Source organism: Protopterus annectens, chromosome 1.part1 (assembly GCF_019279795.1).
Source record: "Protopterus annectens isolate FY-2018-M chromosome 1.part1, PAN1.0, whole genome shotgun sequence".
Classification (NCBI taxonomy): domain Eukaryota; kingdom Metazoa; phylum Chordata; order Ceratodontiformes; family Protopteridae; genus Protopterus; species Protopterus annectens.
Genome location: NC_056726.1, coordinates 1,219,152,346 through 1,219,177,990, shown reverse-complemented (window position 1 = coordinate 1,219,177,990; position 25,645 = coordinate 1,219,152,346).

The window sequence follows — 25,645 nt, the reverse complement described above, 5'->3', positions numbered from 1 at the left end:
ACTTAATGCTTGGTACCATGCATTTGTAAGTGTTTGAGATGACATTTACTCAAATGAGCCATACTCCTAGGGCCTGTAGTACTTGTGCTTGGCCCTGTCAATGAATGCCATATATCAGGTAAACCAGCTCAGGGGACAGAAATGGCAGAAACATTGACAGTAGAAGAGCAATGATCAGGTTGCTAAATGACAGTAGTGATGCCTGCACTTCCAGTGTCAGGCCATGTGTCAGAAGCAAATGTTTTGGAAAACAGCACCTGTGGTCCTGGTGACAAGACCTGGCATGGATTATTTTACCCTAGAAAGGGTCATTCCTTACTATATTCAACAACAAGCAAGAAGAGAGCATCAGACCTCCTGACCAGCAAGAGACTAAAAGGTCAAAGGGGAACCCACCGATTATGCCAACATGTGGAGGGCAGCCAAAACAGGCCCCTTAGTACATCCATGATTACTACAGTCTCCAATGTAATGGTCATCTCATAGGAGGCATCCATACCTCTCAACCGCTTAAATCAAGAAATCTGGACAAAGCCGTAGAAACTGGGGGGACAAATGCCCCAAAATAGGGATGAGTTTTTAAATTTTGCTCTTATAAACTTAAAAAAGTTGGAAGAATAACAGGTTTTCCATTAGCATGGATTTTCTGAAGGGTATGAAGTCTGAAACTCAAATGTTTGTCATTATATTCTGACCTCAGTCCTCAATGATTTGCCAGTCATTTGCCAGAAAAACAAAAAAGGAACAGACCAAAAATATGAGGCAAAAATCTGGTAGTTGAGAGGTATGGAGGCATCATGAAGCCCAAAATCAGCTTTAAAAAAGAAAACTGAAAATTAAAAAAAAAAAACAAAAAACGGTACGAAGGCAGGACACCTGCAAAGCTGAGTCAGAAGTATAGGAAGGTTGTTCCCTTTTTATATCCAAATGCTGCCTGTGCTCTTACTTAGTTTGTAAAGATCATTTTTTTCTGCGAAGCACGCATTCATACCTTCTTTCTGCACCCATAAATGGCACTGCTAAACTCCTGATACTCTTTGCAAGAGTTAATTTCACATTCTGTCAAAAGACAGAAGAGGAGTAGCAATCTGCTACTAACCTCTGTTTAGCACAGGGAAAATAGCTTAGAAAGTCATGGTAAGTCTGATTTTAAATAACAAATGAGTTAAGATGTATCTTTAACAAAAGCCAGATTCATTAACAACAGGCAAGGTGAAAGCATTAGGAACTGGGAGAGGGGAATACTCCTCCTGCATGAAAAAGAACTAATCTTTTCACACCAAACTCTCAGCAAACAATATTACAAACGCAAACTCTGCCCCAAACTGACTTACGGTAGAACTTACACCTCCCTGCTTCATTTCCCTCCCACCTACAATTCCCCAGCCAGCCTTCATTCCATTAAATTTATAGAACCTGGTGTCCATCCTGAACTCCACCTACTTTCCACCCCTCTTAATAACAAACCCCTTTCATATCTCCTTATATTTGTAATACTTCAGACAATCAGACCTTAAGCTGATCCTCTCTCTTTTTCCTCTCCTACCCCCCATGCATTCCGATAGACTCTCATACTTTTTCTCTTACACTCCCACATAACTTTATACTCCCACTAATACCCTTAATCTACTTCCTAGAGTTAAGAACCATTTTTTCCTATTACCTTCACATCACCCCCTTTTAACTGTTCCCTAGTTTTAACATACATTTTCTTTTTCCTCTTCGCATTCACTCCTCTCTTATCTCCTTCAGTTTTATTCTTAATTTACACCTAGAATGCAGCTATTCTACACAATTCTATTATTATCTCTCACAATGGCCTACCTTACATCTTAACAATACCTATCTATATTCATAGTTCTCCATACACATTCCAGTCATCTCCCAAATATTGCAAATCTCCAGCTATGACTTGCCCATACTCTACTGCTCTGCTAGTATCCACCTCTTTAACATAAAATATTACCCACACAGCAACACCCTTACCTAGACAAAAGCTGAAATTCAAACACTCTAATACTCCCTGCTGTCATTTCACTTCAAAGCATGTAGTGATATCCCTTCTATCTCAAGTCCTGCAGTCACTCAACAAAACAACAAGTCTGCCACTTTACAAAATAGTCATCCCTCAAAGTCATACAGTCCCCACCTTTACAAAGCTAACCTTACAAGCATAAGAAACAGACTTACTAATGCCCTGCCTAGGTAGCCTACCAGTTCACAGATACACTAGTAGCCACAGAACCCTAGCTTAAACAAGAAATAAAAGATGAAGAAATCTTACATCAGGGATATAACACCTTAATACTAGATAGGACTCATAACAATATGGTGGTGGCCTTTATCTGCAAAAATAACCTCTCTAGGTCTTATATACACCCACTCCTGCTCTTAAATGCTGAAATAATTAAAGAATCTTTTCAAATTAATGTTCACAAAAGCCTTTGCATTATAGAAGTTTACTTTCACCCAGGAAATAACCTAGTTACTGCTGAAGAATTTCATTCATAGGGATCATGCAACATCTCACTTGAGACATTCATTTGAAGAGACCTGAATATTAATTGGCAAACTATTGGCAGTAACAGTCCTTCTAATGTCATTAACCTATATGGTTTCACTCAGCTTATTCCAGGTCCCACAAGATACATAAAAACTCTGGTGGTGCCTGAATTAGATTGGATTCTCTCTAATGCCCCAAACAAAGTCTTCTCCACAGGTGCCTTACCAGATACCTTAAGTGATCACCTACCCATCTTCACAATAAGTCATCATAAATCTAACCCAAAACAAAATCAGCACAACTTTGCTCATAACCTCTCCCCTTTAGTAAGAACCATTTCTTTGTAGCACTAAAATCAGTCATCTGGCAGGCTGTTCAAACCATTCCACTTGATGAAGCTGTATCGATGTTCAACTCAATACTCCATAATATACAATGTGAACTAGCCCCACATAAGAGCTAAAATAATTAAATTAAATCCAGCATCCTGGCTCTTAGAAAATACTAAATTGATCATGAAATAAAGAAACATAGTCTGGAAAAAAACAGAAGCAAGCTAAAACCATAGCTGCCCTTCAATGCTATAAATGTCTCACAAACTCCCCTAAATATCAAATCAAAAAAATTATAAAAAACTACTATGTTAATATACAGGCTGCAAATGATAACAACACAAAAGCTTTTTAGACTGCAGTCAACAAGATGTTAAAACCCTGTATACCAACACAGCCTACATCTACTTCATCTAACTAAACTCTCAGCATAGTCAACAAATGCAATATCCACTTCATCCAAACAGTAATGTATTTTATTAAATCCTCAGCCCAGGCAGAAACAAGTTAGTCTCTTCCCATGTTAACCCCCAAAACACTTGCACTGAAATCAGTCTCAATATCAGCAATCAAAAAATATTACTAACCTTAAAAACCTACCACCCTTGCACCCTAATATACCATTTGAGTACTTAAAAATTGCTGATGATGCCCTTCCTGTCTCAGTCTATCCTAATCAGCCATGCCATTGCCAAAAGCTATATCCCAACCCTGCGGAAAAGGTGATACATTCTTCCTTTCCATGAAGGTGGAAACAAATGAGCTCTCAAACGTCAGGCCTACAGCTATACTGTCTCCAGCCTCAGAAAATCTGGAGAAATGTATTCAATCACTGCTTCTCAGCTTTCTCACTGACACCTGTCTTCTTTCCCTTACATAGCATGGTTTCCATCCTTTTCATAATCCATGTATATCTCTCCTTAGTTTTATAACATCTGTTAACCTATATCAAATCTCTGGAAACAGTCTCAGCACTTTTCCTAGATTTATCAAACATTTTTGACATGATATTCCTCCAGAAATTGCTTCAAAAACTAGCTTACCTAGAAGTAAAATAGGCAACAAGCAGTAAAATGGCAAAATGACCTCCCTTCTTTTTTTCCAATTACAGTGAGTGTCACTCAAAAATCCATTTATGTTCACTGTTTAATATATTCATTAATGGTCTCCACCTAGCTTCTAAACAGTAAGCAGACAACTCAACAACCAGCTGTTCTGCCAAAGCACAGATAAATTAAAACAACTCATCCAAGAGACTTTTCTACAATACAGTCCTGGCTGTCTGACACACTGCTGCTCCTTATCCCCAAAAAAACAAAACTGATCCTATTTATACCAAAGCAGTCAACAGACTACAAAAATAATTTTAAAATCACTTCCTCTAACAACATCAACACATAACTAGTAAGTCAAACTTAGCTTCTAGGAGTCACTACTGAAGAAAGCTTAAAATCTGATCATTACATAAAACAAGCAGTAAAAAACACACACGAAAAGCTATGTATACGCTATAGAGTTAAACAATACCTCACACATAATGCCAGAAAAAGTATTGCTAAATCTCATCTCATCCCTACAGTATTTTATGCTGCTATCATCCTGATTAACCTGCAAGCCACCCAACTCTCACTCTTGGAACAGTGTTATAATAAGGTTGCAAAATTTGCTGCCAATCATCATTATAGGACACATCACTGACACACCTTAAAATAACTTCAGTGGTTACAGTTGAGGCATTATACACTTTCCCAACTTCTCATAAAATTAATCTGTTATCCAGACCAATACACTAGTTTGATAAATATTCTCCACCTATGCTGACAGCTGAGATCTACTGTCGAAATGCTATTAAATGTTACAAAAGCTAACGCCTCAGCTGGTGACTCTTTCTACTCCTCTTTCCTGTACAAAATCTGGAACTTCATTTCTCTCATTCTAAGAAATAAACACCAACTCTTTTAAAGCACAAAGAAGAGTGTACCTAAAAGATACCTGGTTGCGTACATCCACAACTCATGGATAATACATGTCCAGCCCCTTAATTTCTCCTATTGCTTCCAAGCACTACAGTGTTAGTTTTGTTCCAAAATCTCTTCTTTCTCCTCTACCCCTCCTTCCTGTTTCCTTCTAGCTATCCTAAACCATTCTTCCTCACCTATTAATACTAATCCTCCAGTTCCTCCTTTTTCCTTCTACCAAATTAATTTCCAAATATGTTTCATAGCTCTTTACATGATACTTTCATTAATTAATAGGTCTTTTAAATGTTGTATATTTGTTGATTACTTATATACTTATGTTTACTATGTTCTTTATGTAATGTGATTTTTCTGGAGCTTTTCTCCCTGGGCCCCCACTGCAAGGGGTTGCTTTTTGCTAATTGGACTATACTGGTACACAAATGCAATAAATAAAATCCAGTTCATAGGTTCATAGGTGTGTACTAGGCTAATTGGCCTGGAGCCTTTACAAGCCTAGCCCAAAAAAAAATTGCCCAGGCACCATTCACCCGATGTTAGTTCACAGTGCTCATATCCAGTAGGGCAACTGGAATGATCTCTGGAGTGAACTTTCTGTTACCCATCTACTCATCAAGATTTCTCTTGAAGAGGGCTAGTGAGGTGCTCTGCTTGACATGAATGGGAAGCTTATTCCAGAGTATGGGCAATCTTTGGGAGATGAACCTGTCCCTCCAGCATGTCCTGTTAATTGTGGTGATAAGGTTGTAATCTCTGGAGCGTGTGGCATGGGGGGATTGGGATTTCTTTAGGTGTAGGATTTCAAGTAGGGCTGGGTCGGACAAGGCTTTGTAAGTCAAGCAGAGATCACCTCTAAGTAGGCGATAAGAGACTGAGAACAGTTGAAGTTTCTTGAGTCTGTCCATGTAGGATATGTATTTAAGGCCTAGGATCTTTTTTGTGAGGTACTTTTGTGTTCTCTCCAGCTGTTGCAGGTGTCTGGTCAGGTACATGCCAAATGGGACGTTATATTCGATGATTGGTCTAATGAGGGATAAGTAGAGAGGGATGATGACCTCTTTCTTCCTGGATGCGAAACCTTTGGTTACAAGATGTACCGTATAGAAGGACTTTCTGACCACAGTGGCAATGTGGTTGTCAAAGGTGAGGTGGCTGCCAGCCTGGGTGCCCAGATCTCTTATGGCCCCTTCAGTGTTCAGTGGGCTCCCATCAGTGTGTGGTAATTCATGGGAACTGAGTTTTTTCCAAAGGGGATGATAACGCATTTTTGGCGTTAAGCTTCAGGCCATGGTTCTGACACCAGCTATTGGTCTCAGACAGGCCCTTTTGTAGGATGTCTGCATCACTTGGGGAGTTGATAATGACTCCTAGCTTGCAGTCATCAGCGAACTTGGTCAGCCAGAGACCTTCTGTATTGGCCTGGACTTCTGAGAAGTAGATGCCAAACAGGAGATGGCCTAGGACCAAGCCCTGTGGGACTCCACTCATGACTGATTGACAGTCTGACTTGGAATCTGAAACTTTCACTCTGTCGGCCCCGTCTGTGAGCCAATTTGCAACCCACCTAGTGATGTAAGGATTGATGCCTAGTTTGATGAGTTTATCAATGATACCTGAGTGGGGAATGGTATCAAATGCCTTGGTCAGGTCGAGGTAGGCTGTATGCACTGCCTTACCCTCATCCACAGCCTTGGTGACTGCCTTGAAGAAGTCAACCAGGTTCAGCAGGCAGGATCTCCCCTGGACAAAGCCAATCTGTGTGGGGTCAAGAGTTTGGAGATTGCCTATATCTTTGTTAAGCAGGTCCATAAAGATGCACTCAATAGCTTTGCATACCAGACTCATCAGGCTAATGAGGAGATAGTTCCCAGGGTCTTTAGTTGCTCCCCCTTTATGGAGTGGGATGACTGTAGCAGTGCACCATTCGTTAGGGACATAGCCTGAGATAAGGCTGCGACTGAGCAGTGCACACAGATGTGGTGCCAGTTAATTTTGTAGCTCATGTAGGACACAGCCAGGGATATTATCAGGTCCCATGGATGCTGTATTATTGGCTTTGGACAATGCAGCTTTAACCTGTGCTGCAGAAATGGTGGATACCAGGCTTTCTTCTGGTATTGTGATAGGGCCCTTGGGGGGGGGGTAAAGTTGGCACTGAATCTGTCGGCCAGTATGTTGGCTATATCTGTTGGCTCAGTATAGGAGGTGCCATTGTGCAATAACTTAGAGCAAATCTGGGTATTGCCTTTGAGGTTTTTGAAATATCTATAGAAGGCTTTGTGGTTATTTTTGGTGTCAGACGCAATTCTGCCTTCATAGCTAGCTTTAGAGGATTTGATAAGGGATCTCAGCTTTTTGTTGAGACTGATACGGGAGGTTTTCCAGTCTTGTGACTTCATTTTTTTTCTGCAACAGTTTCTTCCTTCTGTTGTAGAGTTTATTGATGGCTGGGAATGACCAGATTGGCTTCCTTTTTTTGGAGGAGAGCGTATTAGTTCTATTTTTTATGGCAAGGTCCATGCATTTGTGTACATGCTCGTACAGTGCATTGGTGTATGAATCGGCAGTCATGCAGCTATTTTCCATTGGCATGGGTGCCGTGAAGTTAGCTACTTCTGTTTTTAGGAACCCAAAGTTAGCTTTACAGAAGTTCTTCAGGGTGGTCACCTTAGTGGGGGCTGTAGGTGAGATGGAGATTTCCATGGTGATCAGTTTGTGGTCAGATTTAACCAGGGAAGAATTGACTATAGGTGTGGAGCAACAGTCTCCCGTGTTGGTGATAACCAAGTTGAGGATGTTGCTTCCTCTAGTGGGGGTCAGAATGAGCTGGTCCAAGGCACTGGAATTGATAAATTCTAGAAAGCGTTGGGCCTGTACATTGGTACTTGAATAGTTTTCCCAATTGATGGAAGGGTAGGTGAAGTCACCCAGTATGAGAGTATTGAGTTGGACCTTGATAGATTCCAGGGTGCTTAGGAAGTTGGAGTGCGAGTCTGGGGACATATTTGGGGTTCTGTAGCAGGCTATGACTTGTATCACTGTCGTACCCAGTGTTAGTTGTACCTGAAGTATCTCAGATGCATTATGCTGGGCTACCAGTTTAGAGGTGTGCGTATCTTTAAGAATATGGAGACAGCATCACCTTTGGAGTTTCTGGACGTATTCTCTGGCTGAAAGGTATGGAATGAATTGTAGCCCGGGAGCGCAGGGGTGCTTTCTGCCTCTTTAAATCAGGTCACCGTTACAGCACAGATGTCAACATTCTCCATTTTGAGGAGAGATTCGAGTGAGTGCATCTTGAGATTTAGACTGCTAGCATTGAGCAGCATGACTCTCAGATTGCATTTGTTTGTAGCTGTTACAGTGGAATTTTAGTCTGTGGAACTCTGCCTAAAAAAGGCAGTATAGGGGTGACAAGAGCCTTAGCCAGTACCCAGAATCCCAGGGGTGACAGATGCAAGCCGTCTCTGGCAAAGCATAGAGGTCAGTCGATCATGTCGTCCCAGGCAGACAGATACTGGATCCCCTTAGAATGACACCAGAAACTTAGCCAATTGTTGAAGTCAATCATTTTCTGCTTGTACTGTGGTATAATTCTGGGTGACGGTAGAATACTGCTCAGGACTAGGGTCATACCTGCCTGGGCCACATAATCCGAGAGTTCCATCCCATCTATTTTCATGTAGTCCAGGAGGGTACTTCTCAGGTCATTCACACCCACATGGACAATGACTGAGTCATATTTGTACTTGTTGTGGAGTGACCTGAGTGCATGTGTTATGTGAGCCTGGCACCCAATAGACAACTTACTCTCACCTTCTCCTTGTTCACCCTAGTGAGTGGGACATCAGTGTGCCTCACAATTGAGTCTCCCATGATTAGTACATTGGGCAAAGTGTTTTGCCTTAAGGGCTTGGGTTGGGGAGCACATTGTGGTGGTGAGCTATGTTTTCGGGGGTTGGTGTTGTATTGTGGTGGTCGAGTGTGTTTCTGTCTCAGGGGTCTCTGTTGTTTGGGTAAATTTTTACTGAGAACCTCCTCGAAGGTGGGTGTATGGCTTGTGTTTCTATATGTGGGTTGTGACAGTTGTTGTTTTGGAGGGCTGTGTGTTCTATGTAGTGAGTTTCAGGTGTTGACCTTCTTCTCTTGACCAGCTAGTCCAGTCTTGGTTGGAGTGTGCACTGCTTCCAGTTTGGTGATATAAGTACATCTCTCACATGTATGAGTTTTGGGAGGTAAGAGGAAAGGGTTGTCTGTGTACATTAGACAATTGCCACACTGTCTCAAAATGCCCAAGTGCACCAGGTTAAGAGGAGAAAGCACAGGAAATTTCCCTAGAATCATACCAGGAGGAGTAGTTATAACTAATAAGTACTGGTGCTGTTACTGCATAGGAACAGCTAGTGCTGGTAGCACCTAGGTGTGCTACAATAAATGCTACAAAAGCCTGTTAAAGTGCTAGCCAATTATGCTAATTGAAATGCAAGAAGTAAAAGAACAAGCACGTTCTAAGGGGAAAATTGAAGAGCAGACTTTCTGGCACCAGTAATAGTTTACCTCAGCTGAGCGCTGCTGCGTGGTGGCAAGACACTGGTTGTATAAGGTGGCTTAAACTAGTTAGCCTCCCCCCAACAAGAAATCAATTAATTTACACAATCTACAAATATACTATAAGTGTGTTGGTCCAGCACTCAACAAGAACCAACATGAGTGAAGCCCCCTCTGTAATAGATGTAGCTATAACCAGCTTTCCAGAGAGTTACAAACAGATTACTATACTAGCAAGTACACTCTCTGTTCATAAGCAAGTCTATCAAGGCATAAGGAATGGAACCTATCCTAACTTGTATAAGGTCCATACTCAACTCAGCTCAGGAGGACATAGAGTCTGAACTAAAGTTACTAGAATGGACTATTACCACAGACAGACAGTAACCAAACTACAACTCTTAACAAATTTACTTACAATAAGTAAAACAGAGTACTTACCTTTAGACATATGAGATTAAAATCTGTATAATGTCTTTGGATTTCCAAAAACATAGAAAGTTACTGAGACAAAGAGATAAGGCCTGACACCAGCAGAAAGCTGATGTCACCAACAGCACAAAGAAATTGGAATGTCAAGACATCAAGACAAAAGGCACACATTGCCACAAACATTGCTAAGGCCACCTATATAACAAATAGTCAGAAATTCTGTATAGGTTTTTCAAAACCATTCTGAAAATCGTTAAAAACCCCATCATCAAAAACATTAAACCATCAAACAACAAACTTTAACACACTAAGTGAAAACTTTCTGAACTCCCACAAGGACTTAATTTCTATCCCATCGAAGCTTCAACTAAACAAACCCATCTGCATTCCATATTGGACACTACTCATCCGAACCACTTACTGATGCTGCCTCCATTTTACATCAGGTATGGAATCACCAAAAAGTAAGGGAATATTCACAAAATCGGTGCATGAACAAATCATACAACTCACTCTACCACACAAATAATATCACACAGATATCTAAAATTATCCATGACTCCTGGAAACATGCTATCTTTGTACCCTTCCATAAAACTAACAACCATAAGATGTTTCAGAATATCACCCCATTACCATAGGATCACAGAAGGTTACTAGGCTAATGGCCCTGGGGCCCTTCCAAGCCTAGCCATGAGTTTATCCCCAAAATGAAACCTCAGTCAGCATCTGTTGCCCCTGTCAATGAGGGACACAGGTGGAACCCCTGGGACAAATTAGTGTTTTCCCATCCACTCATCAAGGTTGTGCCATACTGCGACACTAGTCAACAACCTCAAGAAATTACTGTATGGCCAATTAATGAGTTACATTTCTAAATATGATTAGTTCTCTAAGACATAGATAGCATGGCTTTAGAAAATGATACAACAGCCAAACAATCATTATTTAGGATGCAATGGAAAAGTTCACTGGAGCTATTTTCATTCACAAAAAAACATGCATTTGAATCTGAAAACCCATCTTTCCGACTGAATTCCTTAAGGAACTTCAGTATAGCTCATACAGCCATTAAATGGTTTTCCTCTTACCTTTCAACAGAACATTTACAATTTGCTATGGTAATGCCAGCTCAGCAATACAATAGAACACTCTCAACTGAGGTACCACATGGATCTATCCTGGAGCCCCTACTATTCTCTATATTTATTAACAGATTAGCATTTGATATACCCCATATAAGATGCACATTGTATGCACATGACATTATTAGCCTCAGTTCAGACATGTCTGTAACCAAAGTTCAACAGAAAGTATGGTACAATTTCCCTAAGATTTGGGATTCAATTTTTAGGATATATCTGATCATCAATTGTAGAAAATATCTACAATATTATTTGGTACCCACCCAGACCTTAAAATCAGCCCAGCATTGACAATCACAAACCCACAAGGGGCATCTCTTCCAAAAGCGGTTCCCTATTAAGTAAGCAAATGCTTAATATAGCAAATGCTGTTTAATCGTCAGCTAAATGTTGAAATGGCAAAATCCCGAAAACACGAAACAGCAATTTTTTTCCCAGGGGAAAAAAAAATCACTGGGCCATTTTCGGGACTTTGCCGTTTCCTCCACTGTGGTGTGATCTCGGAGTTGGTATATTTAAGTAGGGGGGTGAGGGGTGTCCACTTTATTTTGTGTTTGTGGTTTTTTTTTTTTTTGCAGACCAGCGATTTTTTTCCTTGGGAAAAAAAAATGCTGTTCCATTTGTTCAGAATTTTGTGTTTTCTTTTTTTCTTTTTGGGGTCGATTATACAGCGTTCACTGTTATAATATAGACCCTCAAAAGTAACTCAGCAAAGATGCCTATGTAACTTATTCAATCAACATCTTAGATGTGATACACATGCAAAACATTTGACTCAAGTTCTAGTACAACTAAGAATTCCCTGTATGTAATCCTACCTACCCACCTAGGAAGACAGATGTCAAATAGGTCTTAGGCAGTAGTATTTAGATTGCTAATACTGCTTATCAACAGCTGCTCAATACAGAATGCATACACACTACTAAAAGCAGTTGACAAGATTTGTCATTTGACTACTCTAGCTAGCCCTGGAAAACATAACGGAATCACATTGCAGTGAACAAAATGGTTGCCAATACCTGACAGAGCAGTACTTTTATTAATCCATACAACAGTCAAACCATTATAATGCTCTTTCTGTCCTCTCCAAGCCTCTAATTTTAGGCACATAGATATAAATTACTCACTCCACACAAACACAGACCCTTATATTTACAAGATCTCCACCTATTAGAAAACACAGAAGAGTTTTTTTTCCTAAGTGTACTCAAGCCTTATTGAACTCCTTACCACAAACAGTTATATAAAAAAAAAAAAAAAAAAAAAAAAAGCTACCACAGACTTCTGGTAATGGCGTTGACCTATTTGGTAGCTGTTGCAGCAATCACCTTCCTATTTTCAAACAAAAATGAGGAAACAGCAGGAAGCAAGAATAAATAACTGGAAGAAACAATAGGATAATTAACCTAAAGTGAATATAGAAAAAAAAAAAAGAACCAGAAACCCCCTGTCAAAAATACAAACCTACCAATATCTGACAGCAAAGCCAATGTGCCAACAACAGATGATACCTCGCACTGCCAGCCTAACATACCAGAAAGTAGGGTAACAGGGGAGAAGATCAACAAACTCTTATGTGGATGTAGTAATAATAGGGCAACACATTAGCTGACTACATGAAAATGACAGAGAAGAAAATTGACAAGATAGAGACAGTGTTAATCAGCCACCACAGATGTCCTGACATTGCTGCAGGATGAGGGAGACAAAACGAAAAACCGGATAGAATAGACAGAAGCAGCAAGGGAGGAAACAGAAGTCACTAAAGCAATGGATGAAGGCAAAACAGTTGCCTATCTTGATCTGGTCAAGGCATTTGACACAATACCACACTCAAGCATTGTTGACAAACTTAGTAAGTTAGGTATAAACCCTTATGTCACCCAGTGGATAGGTACAGTAAACTCTTGGTTAACCGGCACCCATGTGGATTGGTAGATGATAGATAACTGTAGTTTCTGGCTACTTGAAAGTTACTATTAAAAATAAGCCTAATACTGTACCCTATGCTATTTGTTTGGTTTGACTTGTTCTTAGGTTGGTGAGAGAGGAAATTTATTCTTAGCTTCCTTCTTAAAACTCTAAAACTTTTAAAATGCAAGGTATGTTTCTGCGGGGGGAAACAGAAAGTGCAACACATGAAAATTGTACTGTATTTCTTCGATTTTTTTCTTCTGGCTGCTTGAGAGTTCTGGTTGCTTCAGTTCTGGTTAACTGGGAATTTACTGTAGCTGGCTCACAGACAGGACCCATGAAGCTAGAATTGGGAGCCCAACTCTACAAGGAGGCCAGTCACAAGCAGAGTCCCTCAGGCACTGGTCCTGAGACAGCTTATTTTTGGCATTTACTTCTCAAGACCAATGTCAGGGGCCTTTGGCTGCCCAAATTTGCAGATGATTGCAAATTAGAAGCAGTTATAGAAGCATCCGCTGACACTAATATTCCCCAGGAAGAGCTGATACAGACAAATAACTTGTGTCAGAGGCATGGACTAAAACTAAATGCTAAGAAATGCATTGTAGTATCCTTTGGGAGATCATCCATCCCTGGTAACTGAAATGCATAATAAAAAACAAGGAATCTCCATAGTATCCCCGGAGTCTCAAAACAACCCACTAAAGTGTAGTGGGTCCAAAAACAAAACAGTTTAAGAAACTTCTCTGTGTGGAAGATTTTCAGTCCATATATTTCTAGTTAATCACTGTATATTAATCAGATCAGACAATAGTAGTAGAAGTAGCGAACGTAAACTCGTCTTAAGTCAAAACAAAACAAAAAGTAATCATAGAAAATATATAATTGTACAGCATTACTAAGTATTCGAAAGTAATCCAGGCAAGGCAGGCAGTCTGTTTCCAGAGACTTGGGGACACACATAGACAGTAATCTAGCCTTTGACCATCGTGTGTCAACAGTAGTGAGGAAATCATTCTATGTTGTGCAACTTATAAACAAAGGCATGGCATCTAGGTCATAGGAGGTCATTGTTTCACTGCATTCAGTGTTTGTCAGACCTATCATTTAATACAATGCTCCCTTTGCTATGTACATAACAAGGCACATCCAACAACTGGAACATCCACAGAGGTTTCTCACTAAAAGAATACATGGCATAAGTAACATGTCCTCTGCAGACCACCTCAAAGACCTATCTAGCCCTGTATTCTGTGTCCTATAGGCTGTTGAAGGGGATAAATTCCTGAGATATAAGGTATTGTGATACCTTAACCTGATGGACTTACTGCATATCCACAAAACTTCCTGCATATCCACAAAACAAACAGCACCAGAATTACCCATTCTAAAGACTTAAACCTCGCCTGTGATATAAATAGGACCATCTGGAGAGACATGTATCCATCCCAGAAACTATCCTTTTTCTGGAACAGGCTCTCCATCCATGGAAGCAGAGTTTTTCCCTAATCCAATTCAGGTGTAACTTTGACAATTAGATGGGGAACAAGGACTTCATCCCTGGTTTGGCACCTCTGTCTCTACTGGACACAGGCAGCCTGTAAATGGTTCATCTCCCAGACCCTTGCTTTTAAATGTTTTATCTCCCAAGTTCCTGATTACACTTATGAAGGGTAGCAGAACTTGTCAGAGATTTGGGATGCATGGCTATGCTTAAAAAGACCGTAGTAGTCATTAGACTAGTACACATATGTGAAACTATAAGCTGCAGGAGACTGAAGAAAGAGAACATAGGGAGAATCTAATTCTTATAAATGTGCCTGAAAGACTGAAAGTGAAAGTTTGCAGAAAGTTTATAACCATGCACCTCAGGGCATGGTCAGGCATTCCAGAAGACCAGATGTTGACTGCTCATCAAGTGTTGTAGACCATAGTGTGTGTGTTGTACCTTTAAAGCCACTTTAGTTCATGGGCAGATACTTATAAATACTAAGCATGCGGAAGCAGAATGCCATTTGTGTAAGCAGCTGGAGTGAAAGCATGTATGTGTGTAGCAGTCAGTCAGTTAGCTAGTTCATTTAAGTTTTATATTCCATTCATCCATCCTGACATCATCTTAAATGAACACCCAAGCCTTATCGTCTTATTTAAATACACAAGATGAACGACATGGTGTCAGAGTGGGATCCGAAGCCAAAATTTCTTAAAACCATGAGGTGCACAGTCAGAAATGGGGGGAATATACAGGAGTGGCTCAAACGACTCACAAACAGATCAGAAATACTTCCATGTACTTAAACTTGTTTAAATGATTTTTCACTTGAAGAATATAAGGTGAAGGATTCAAAATGTTCAAAACAAATTACTGAATAATGAAATGTTCGAAATTGAGATATATTGATATAAGTATTAGTCTTACCATATTTCTGCTTAGTTTCTTGCCATACTACATGAAAATTTCCATATATGTATTGTATTGTATTTCTATGCATTCTATATATTCCTTTATTGTATGTTATGTAATTACTTCAGAAGTATGTATACTTAAAATGTGATCTGTGTTTATCATTGTTCTTACTATTTGTTTACTTAAACTTTTTTTTTGGGGAGCTTTTCTCCTCGGGTCTCTGCTGAAAAGGGGCTTCTAAAAACCCAGACAGACTAACCGAGTTAACAAATGTAAAAATACTAATGTGCATAAGAAAACAAAAACTGTCCAGATAGATGGAAGCAAGAAACACAAACGATAAATCCACAGCAACCAGTTTATTAATTTTAGCACTTTTGTCAGCCTTAAGCCTCAGACTTCATCAGAAACACCATTAAGAAGCTGTAACATACTTATATACCATACACCATATCACATGATCACAATACCACTCCCCTTAATTAATAAAAAATGTAATTAAATTGAATTAATTAAAATTACCAAAATGGTAAATATATAATTTATGTTGTGTGAACATCTCCAATAATAAAGCAACATTTTATTAACATCAAATTCTAATGAAATTAGACTGATATAGCAATATATAACCTAAATAGTTAATAAACAAATAAATATATAAATAAATACATTTATGCCAATTTGATTAAGTTTGTGCATTATGCCATAGTAAATAGGAATTTGCATAGCAAAACAGATAACCATAAATTAATGCTTTTATACATAAATTTCATGTGCCTGGTTAAATCTCTATACAGCCCCTATTAAAACCAAAGTAGACTGTTATTCATTTTAAAAAGTTCACTTGTATATATATATATATATATATATATATATATATATATATATACACATGGGTCTACTACAGTAAACCGACAGTACACAACACCGACACCTACAACACTGACACCACAAGAACGAAACCGCAAAAACATGAAAGTTCACATGCCTGACAAACCACAATCCCAACAGTTAACAAAACAAAAAGTTTGCTGTTCCACACAACACAAGCACACCAACAACCTAAAACCCTATTCTACACCTTACACACAACTATCTATGCACTAACCTTAACCCAAACCCTAACCCTAAGGTTTGTCACTATCGCACACTTACCTTACCCGCACCCTAACCCTAACTCACTTAATCCGCCCCTAACCCTCAAGTCCCTCACTATCGCACACTTACCTTACCCACACCCTACCCCTAAGTCCCTCACTATCGCACACTTACCTTACACGCACCCTAACCCTAAATCCCTCACTATCGCACACACACCTTACCCGCACCCTAACCCTAAATCCCTCACTATCTCACACTTACCTTACATGCACCCTAACCCTAAATCCCTCACTATTGCACACTTACCGAGTCACACTCACGCGTTTCCCATGTCGGTGTTTTCGCTGTCGGGATTACGAGTTGTCAGTTATCTGCTCCGTCAGTCTTCTGGCGTCGGTGATGTGATTGTCGATCTTCCGAGCTTTCGGTCTAACGTAGGGAACCCATATACACACATATATACATAAACACGTGCGCACGTGTACACGTGCACGTAAATACACATGCACATACACATGTATACACATGCATACACACACACATATATATATATATATATATATATATATATATATATATATATACACACAAGTATGCCAATGTGTGTACTAAAATGTACACACCCTCACGTAAAGATGTTAAAGATGTCCTGAGTGTGTGAAGATACTGTAAAAATGGTCGCATATGAAACTCAGATCAGATCTAAAAATACTAATGTCTTTCGGATTTTCCCAGTTAGGGGTCACCACAGTGGAACTCCGGTCCGCTAATTATTGGCAGTGGATTTTTACGGTGCCGAGTTGCCAGTCCGATGCCCAACCTTCAAAGAAGACACGCCCATTCACGCACGCACCTACCTGCATGTCTTTAAACATCACTCAACTGTGGGGAAGACATGCAGACTCCACACAGAAGGCGCTCCAGCCGAGAATCAAATAGGAGAACCTCTTGCTGTGAGGCGACAATGCTAACTGCTGCATCACCTCGGCCATAAATAAATAAAATAAATAATTACAAAAACATTTGAAACAATATCGAAATCATATAAAATGCTCAAAAAAGAGAAAACAACTTTATTTTTTTCACAATGTACCACATTTTTGCATTAACTAAAACTGTTCAGAGTGTCCGAAGTGTGCAAAGCATTGGCAGTGTGTGCTGTATTACAGTACAGTCTTTTCCAAGAGTACAGTTATTTCAAAGAGTCTGTTGTGTAGCTGAATATAATTGCAAGTACCTGGTGTGTCTGAAACTTATTTGGCATGGCAGAGGGATTTCGCAGACCTGGTACACTTGTGTTTGATAACAATATTGCTGAAAATTCGAGAGTGTTTGAGCAAGAATATGATATTTTCATACAGGCTGCTTTTTTTGACAAAGACGCACATATAAAAGCACTTAAAAACCAATGCACACAGCTCCAGCTAGATTGCAACTCATGATGTTAAAATTGCAAAAGTACAATTTCAATATGATTTACACAAAAGGCAAACTTCTTTATCTTGCTGATACTCTGTCCCGATCACACAGAAAAAACACTGACCAGCATGACAATGAGAAGCTGATTTTGAAGTCATGGAAGTCAGAATTTTTTCTTCCACAAGTCTTGATGAGCTTAGAAATCACACAGATTCAGATCCAATTCTCCAGAAGCTGAACCATTTTATCAGTCACAGATGGCCAGCAAAACAATCCTGTTTACCACTAGACATGCAACAGTATTTATATTACCTTACAGAGACAGGATTTTGATGGAAAATGGTATAATCATGAAAGGCTCAAAAGAGGTAATTCCAAAATCCTTGCAACAAGAGTATATTAAAATCTTGCATGAAGGTCACCTGGGAATTGAGTCTACCAAAAGAAGGGCAAGAGGACTAATATTTTGGCCTTCTATGTCAAAAGATATTGAGAAGGAAATCTCAGCTTGTTCAATCTGTAATAATACTAAACTGCATCAACAAAAAGAACCACTTCAGCCAACCCAGATTCCTGAACTACCTTGGTCGACGGTAGCCACAGATATTTTCAAATGGAATGGTCACCATTATTTGGTATTAGTAGACTCTTATTCAAATTGGTTCCAGAGTGACCTACTTCCTAACCTAACTTCCATTACTGTCATTACGAAATTGAAGAGACATTTTTCTGTCCAAAGTCATTTCTGACAATGGTGCACAGTTTACAAGTCAGCACATCAAAAGATTTGCTGAGACATGAGATATTGTTCATGTTACTAGTAGTCCTGAGTATCCACAATCCAATGACTTGGCCAGACGTGCATTTCAAAGTGCGAAACAGTTGTTGGAGAAATCCAAAAGAGACAAAAACCAATATTTTTCTCAATTTTCTTAATCTCAGAAACATTCCTAGAAACAATTTACTTGGTTCACCTGTTCGGAGACTGATGTCGATACAAACCAGAACTATACTGCCAATCAGCAAGAATTTGTTGATTCCAAGTGCTAAAAACAACAAAGCAGTAAAAGTTCAACTCATGAAAAAGCTTTTGTCACAGAAACTCCATTATGACAAATCCAGCAAATCTCTTAATCCATTAAAAGAAGGAGAGATAGTGAGGATGCAGACAGCAAAAGGTTTTCATCAAGTAAGACTTGTAAAACGTTTATGTGAGGAACTGAGAACATACATCATTGAGTCTCAAGGAACGGAATTTAGGGGGAATCAGAAATATTTACTGCCAGTGTCTGAGCCATTGTTACAACATCTTGTTTGTAATGGAGACTAATCCTGTTCCCAGAGAACATTTCATCTTCTGTTCCTGTTCCTGAAAGTATCCCTGAAGTTTCTAATGACGAGCACTTCCTAGTAACTGTCCCTGTTGCTAAATCCAGTACTGATTATTATATAATGAGGTCAGGTTCTATCTCAAGACCTAATCCTAAATACACAGCAACCTGGACATGATTGTTATTGTTTATGTGTTTATATAATTCGCATGCATATCTAATTGTCATTTTTCATTTGCATGACAAAATAATCAAAGGCGGAGGATGTAGATCATAGTGTGTGTGTTGTACCTTTAAAGCCACTGTACTTCATAGGCACATGCATATAAGTACTGACCACATGTAAGCAGAGTGCCATTTTGTGTAAGCAGCCACGGTGAAAGCATGTATGTGTGTAGCAGTCAGTTAGCTAGTTCATTTAAGTTTTATGTTCCAGTCATCCATCCTGATGTGTCTGTGTGTAATAAACATCTTATACGAACACCCAAGCCTCATTGTCTTATTTGAATACACAAGACAAGTGACAGTGTATGCCTCAGCTGGAATAAAGCAGCGATTTCCTCATTCAGTAGTTCTCAAACTCCAAAACTATAAATTGAAGGAGCAAATTCTTTCACACTTGTAACAGAAATGGAAAATCCTTTGTATAGGTGAGCAAGATTCACCATGGATGCAGGCTTTTCCCTGTGCATGAGACGAAAAAGAAATAAATTTATACCGCTTTTCAAAAAGAGCAAACAGCAAAATCTGAGGTTCAAGTTACTCTACCCAACAATGTTAAAAATCTTCCTCCCACTTGGAGTTAAGACTTTTACAAACCTATAAGAAGCGAGGACAGAAACAGAACATAATAAGCAATAGAAATGGAAAGTCAAAGAGACACAAAAAATAACCTGAAAACAAAAATACATTCAACAAAAAGAATTTAGGAGTACAATGGCCAATAAAATCATTCCACATGTTTAAACATCAAACAATAGGCAAACAGGAAAGCTATACACAGACTCTCCAACCAAGTTAGGGACAACTTAACATATGAGAAAGAAAAGAATCAGACGGCAGACATCCAAGAAGAAAATCGTGAACTTAAAAGTGAGACAACTAATAATATACTCAAAAGGGGGGATAATGAAAAAGCTGCAATATTGTTGATTTAAAGATAGTAAGTCATGTATATTTTAATTCTGATGATATAAGCAGGAATATGCCAAAAAGCTAACTTGTATAACTTTGCCAGTATTTAATATAAATGTATGTTACTTATAAATGCCATTGCCACTACCCAAAGTAGAGGGAAGTCTAGGTTAAACAAGACAATATCCATGAATAAATGGTAGTGGGTATTAAAGTATGTTCAAAGCAGGGTATTAGGCTGAATAGTGTACACAATGACATAAGGGGGAAGGGGGAAAGGGAAAAGTCACAGTATCGTTGAAACTAGGTGAGTATGTGGAAAAGCAAATAAGCTTAAACATTAAGTATAAAAAGAAGCTAAGAGAGAAAAAAAACATAATAATAAATAAATTGAGCAAGCAAAGAACGGAAAAAAACTCAACAGGGGGGATTGTGTGCAGTATGACAGGATAATATTGAGATGCTATAGCTGAGCTGGGACTTAGTGAGGAAATAAAGGAAGGAAGGAAGTGGGACAGGATTCTGTACATAGATATTTTGTTTTACATAATAAAATAAGACAAGCTTTGAAGCTATTTCTATTAGTTAAGCAGCTATCACTAGAAATCCATCCAAGACCCAGTGACAACGAGGTGCACAAGGCAAGAAAAGTGACAAGGAGAGTAACTGGTGGGAGAAACAAAGAGATGAGATGATAATTAAGAAAAGAGCTACCTAGACACCCCCATACACCAAGATGGCTCTGAAGATAGTCATATGTAATGTTAATGGATTAGTTATTTAGAAAAGTTAGTTAGAAAAAAAGCAGATAGCAAACTATATTCTGAAAAAAGAATACTATATAATAATGTTGAAAGAAACCCACCTGAAGAAGAAAGTGAAAAAATATCTGAGATATTGAGGTGAATATGTTATGTACTGCTATTCAAGGAGGAACAAAAAAGGGAAGTTCTTACAGTAATTAAAAGAGGATCACTTATAGACACAGAGGAAGTTACACATGACCAGTAGGGGAGAGTCCTGCTGTTTAAGGGGATACTGAAGAAGCAAAAAAGTAACCTTGGGCAATGTATACATGCCGCCACACACAACTAGAGAAATAATAAGACAAATTGCACAAGATATGGTAGAGCTCTACCAAGGAATATTACTAATGGGTGAGGGGATTTAAAATTAATGCCGGAAATAAGGTATGTAGATGGGGTCCCTACTGCCTGGAAGGTAACAGCAAAATGAAAACTTCTGATACAATTAGGCAGAACATTTGCTTGGACGTACCTGGGGACTTGATATGAGGGTTGAGGAGATATACATATTACTCAATTTGAAACAGAAGTAGGTTGAGGATAGCCAGAATCTATATTAACAAAGAACACAAACATTTAATCAAACAGATGCAAATACAACACAGAATTATGTAAGATTGTGCACCTGTGGAATGTGAAATAGCCCATCTCTCAAATGATAGGTTATTGAGATAGTATTTTTGGTGGAATCCAGAAAAGACACTATAGCAGTCTCAACAAGACATTAAAGAAGCAAATGAATTAGGGAGGGAACTAAACTCAGTGAATGGGGATAAAGGAAAGGCTCATTTAAAACACATATTATGTAGTTTAGAGGAAAAGGAGTGGAATGAAAGGAAAGAGCTTCAACAAAAAATATTACAGCATTTAAGAAGCATTAGCAGATGATAACTGTGAATGAAAAGAACTTCAAGGAAAACTGGAATGAATCTCACAGGAAAGAATTAATGAAGAAGCATGTAACACTGAAATTGTTGTATCTTACTAATACGAAAAATGTTAGCAAGTAGATTACAACAGCAAAAAACACAGAGACGTATAAAGAAAATTAGAGATCCTATATGGAGGAAGATAACAAGGCACCCTGGGGAAAACTGGGAAAATGTTTAAAAAGTATTATTAGGTATTATATTCCTAGTAGCCACTAGAAAGGAGTTGGCCAGAACATTATAAAATTTTTTATAGAAAGTACAGGAACCAAGAAATAACAGATGAGGCATACAACAGCTTAATACAACCAATTATGATCCATGAAATAGAAGAAATTAAGGAGCAGAGTCTAGGGAAAACACCCAGGATGGACACTATGCCAGTGGAAATATGGAGGGAAATGAGAAGAATGATACCCCAACAGACTCCTTGCGGGATAACATTCACCCTCCCACTCATCACCAATCAAATCTAGAGGTCCCCTCACCCTATACCCATACAGCAACTCAAAGGGAGCAAAACCTGTGGACTCCTGGGGTACCTCTCTGCAAGCAAACAATAGATGGGGCAAATATTTGTCCCACTCTCTCTTAAACAGGCCTGCAAATGCCCGTAGCATGGTTTTTAGTGAAGAATTTAACCTCTCCACAAGACCATTAGTCTGCGGTTGGTAGGGGGTTGTCTTTAGGTGCTTCATCCCACAGCGCTCCCACAGACAAGCCAGTAGGTCTGACATGAAATTGGCACCTCTGTCTGTCAGTATTTCTCTTGGGGAACCTACCCTGCTGAAAAACACTAGCACAGCATCTGCCACCTTCTCTGCCTCAATGGAGGACAGAGCCACCACCTCAGGGTATCTAGTAGCATAATCTATTACCACTAGGATATACTTTTTCCCTGTGGAATTTGGGGTGCTCAGTGGTCCCACAATATCCATAGCTACCCTCTGAAATGGCTCCACAATCACAGGCAAAGACATCAAAGGAGCTTTGACCTTGTCTCCTGCCTTGCCTACCTTTTGGCACTGCTCACAGGTCCTGCAGTACCCTGCTACATAACTTGCAATCCCAGGCCAATGAAAGTTCTGCATGATATGTCTCTTGGTACGCTTTATGCCCATATGACCTGCAAAAGAAACATCACGGGCTATGGCTAGAAGCACCAGACAGTAGGCTCTGGGCACTACCAACTGCTGTATTACCTCACCCTCTAGCCCTCTCTCAGGTTTCCACTCTCTATACAGTAACCCTTTGTTCCAGTATACAGACTCCCCCCTTCCTAAAAAACAAGAAAACAAAAAAAATACTATCTGTACTGCTCATTTCCCACCCTTTCCTATACTAGAATAGTCTGGATCCCAGATCTGCTGGTTTCAGGACTTTAGTCTGTGTTTCTGAGTGGTCCAGACCTTGTTGTGGTAGTGGGATGTCTTTCTGCTTCTCAGTGAGAGTGGTAAGCATTAGAGCAGTCTATCTGTCATACGAGGAGTGGTTTCTAGCTCTGAAATTTACCTTATTGGCCGTTTTGGGCTAATTTCTATCTCTTTCAGTTTCTGAGTTAAAACCCGTGTTTGCACAGGCTTGAGCTTATTTTAGCTTACCAGATCCTGTTTGGATATCCTGCAGACTACTACAGCACCAGAAACGAGAAGGAGAGACTTTTTGCTGCTCTAAGTACCCTTTTGGCTTTCTATTAACTGTTATATATAATATATAACATCGTTATTCAGTGAACGGGGATACAATAAAGATATGATGAATAAAGAGAGTTCTTATATAATAGAACAATGGGGAAAGAAGTATTTACCATTGTTAGGAATGAAGCACAATATTGCATTAGATGGGGATATTCATAAGGGTAGTACCAACATTAAGTCATTTAGTAGGGCCTGTATTATAGAATATGGTCCATATTGTAATCAGATTAAAGAAATTTTAAGTAAGAATTGGCATACATTATTGATTAACAAAGAAATGTTAGAAATACTGGGCCCTAGACCGACATTAGTTTTTAAGATGGGCCAGAATTTAAAAATGATGTTAGAGAGGGGTCATAAAAGAAGTAAAATAGGAAATTTTACACATACAACTAAATGTGGTAATTGCAATCAGTGTATTGCGATTAATGAAGAGAAGGAGGTGACACTAAAAAACTATAATAGGACGAAAATTTATTTTAAGCGGGGAAACTGTAACACAAAGATGTTGGTATATTTAGCCACATGTATGGTCTGTCTTTCATACTATATAGGTAAAACAGAGCAAAATTTTAAGAAAAGAATTTATTCTCACCTATATAGTATAAGGACGAAAGACCATAAAAATGCCTTGGCTAAACACATAATTAGTAAAGGTGATAATCACTATTTTAAGTTTGCTATTTTAGAAACAGTAGGCAATAATCCTAGGGGAGGAAGTATTAAAAGTGTGTTAGCATACAAAGAAACCTGTTGGCAAATAATGACTGATGCCACAACACCACCAGGATTAAATGATAACATATCTGTTAAACCTTTACTGGAAATTAGGAACTGATGAAAGTAGTGAATTTTATTATACACAGTTAGGTTGTGGTCTGACACATATTCATACAGTTTTACAAATATTGTATTATTTTTATCTTTTACAACCTAGATATGTTTTGCTAGTAGTATACAGCTTTAAGAATTCAAACAGCTTTGGCGCCAAACAGTGGTATTTAAACCTGTTGGGTTCAGTATCTGATTGTTCTGAGGAAGCTCACACTGTAGTGAGTGCAAGCGCTTAACAATACAACGATTAAAGCTGATTTTTTTATTATTATTATTTTTGCCTGTGGTATAGTTTGAACATGCTTTTTTTCGTGTAGTCGTTAGCGAATCTTAGCGTTCTGGTATTCGCTGCTTGCACAACATAAGTTATTTTGAACGCTACTCTTTTTGGATTCTGTTGTCAGTTTCTGAGTTAAAAACCCATGTTTGCACAAGTTTGCGCTTTTTTTAAGGTTGGCGGATCCTGTTTGGGCGTCCTACAGACTACTACAGCACCAGAAATGAGAAGGAGAGACTTTTTGCTGATCTAAGTACCCTTTTGACTTTCTATTAACTGTTTTAGCTAATTGCACTTTTTAAAAGCCGTTTTACTGTGGTTTTGCTATATTTCTGATGCATTGTACTGTTAAATCATTTTACTGTGTGTGCACTTGATTTGCCTGTTTAAAAGTTAAAATTTGAACTGCATTTATTACTGTAGGTGCTCCACTCAAGTGTGAAAGCCTTTTCTGTGCATTTCTACAGTTTTAAATTGCTCTTTGCTGCCTAATTTCTAAAAAAAAACCAAAAAAAAAACTATCTGTACTGCTCGTTTCCCACCCTTTCCTATACTAGAAGAGTCCAGATGCCAGATCTGCTGGTTTCAGGACATTAGTCTGTGTTTCTAAGTGGTCCAGACCTTGTTGTGGTAGTGGGATGTCTTTCTACTTATCAGTGAGAGTGGCAAGCATTAGAGCAGCCTATCTGTCACAAGAGGAGTGGTTTCCAGCTCTGAAATTTATCTTATTAGCCGTCTTGGACTAATTTCTATCCCATTCAAGTTTCTGAGTTAAAAACGCATGTTTGCATGGGTTTGCACTTGTTTTAGCTCGGCGGATCCTGTTTGAGTGTCCTGCAGACTACTACAGCACCAGA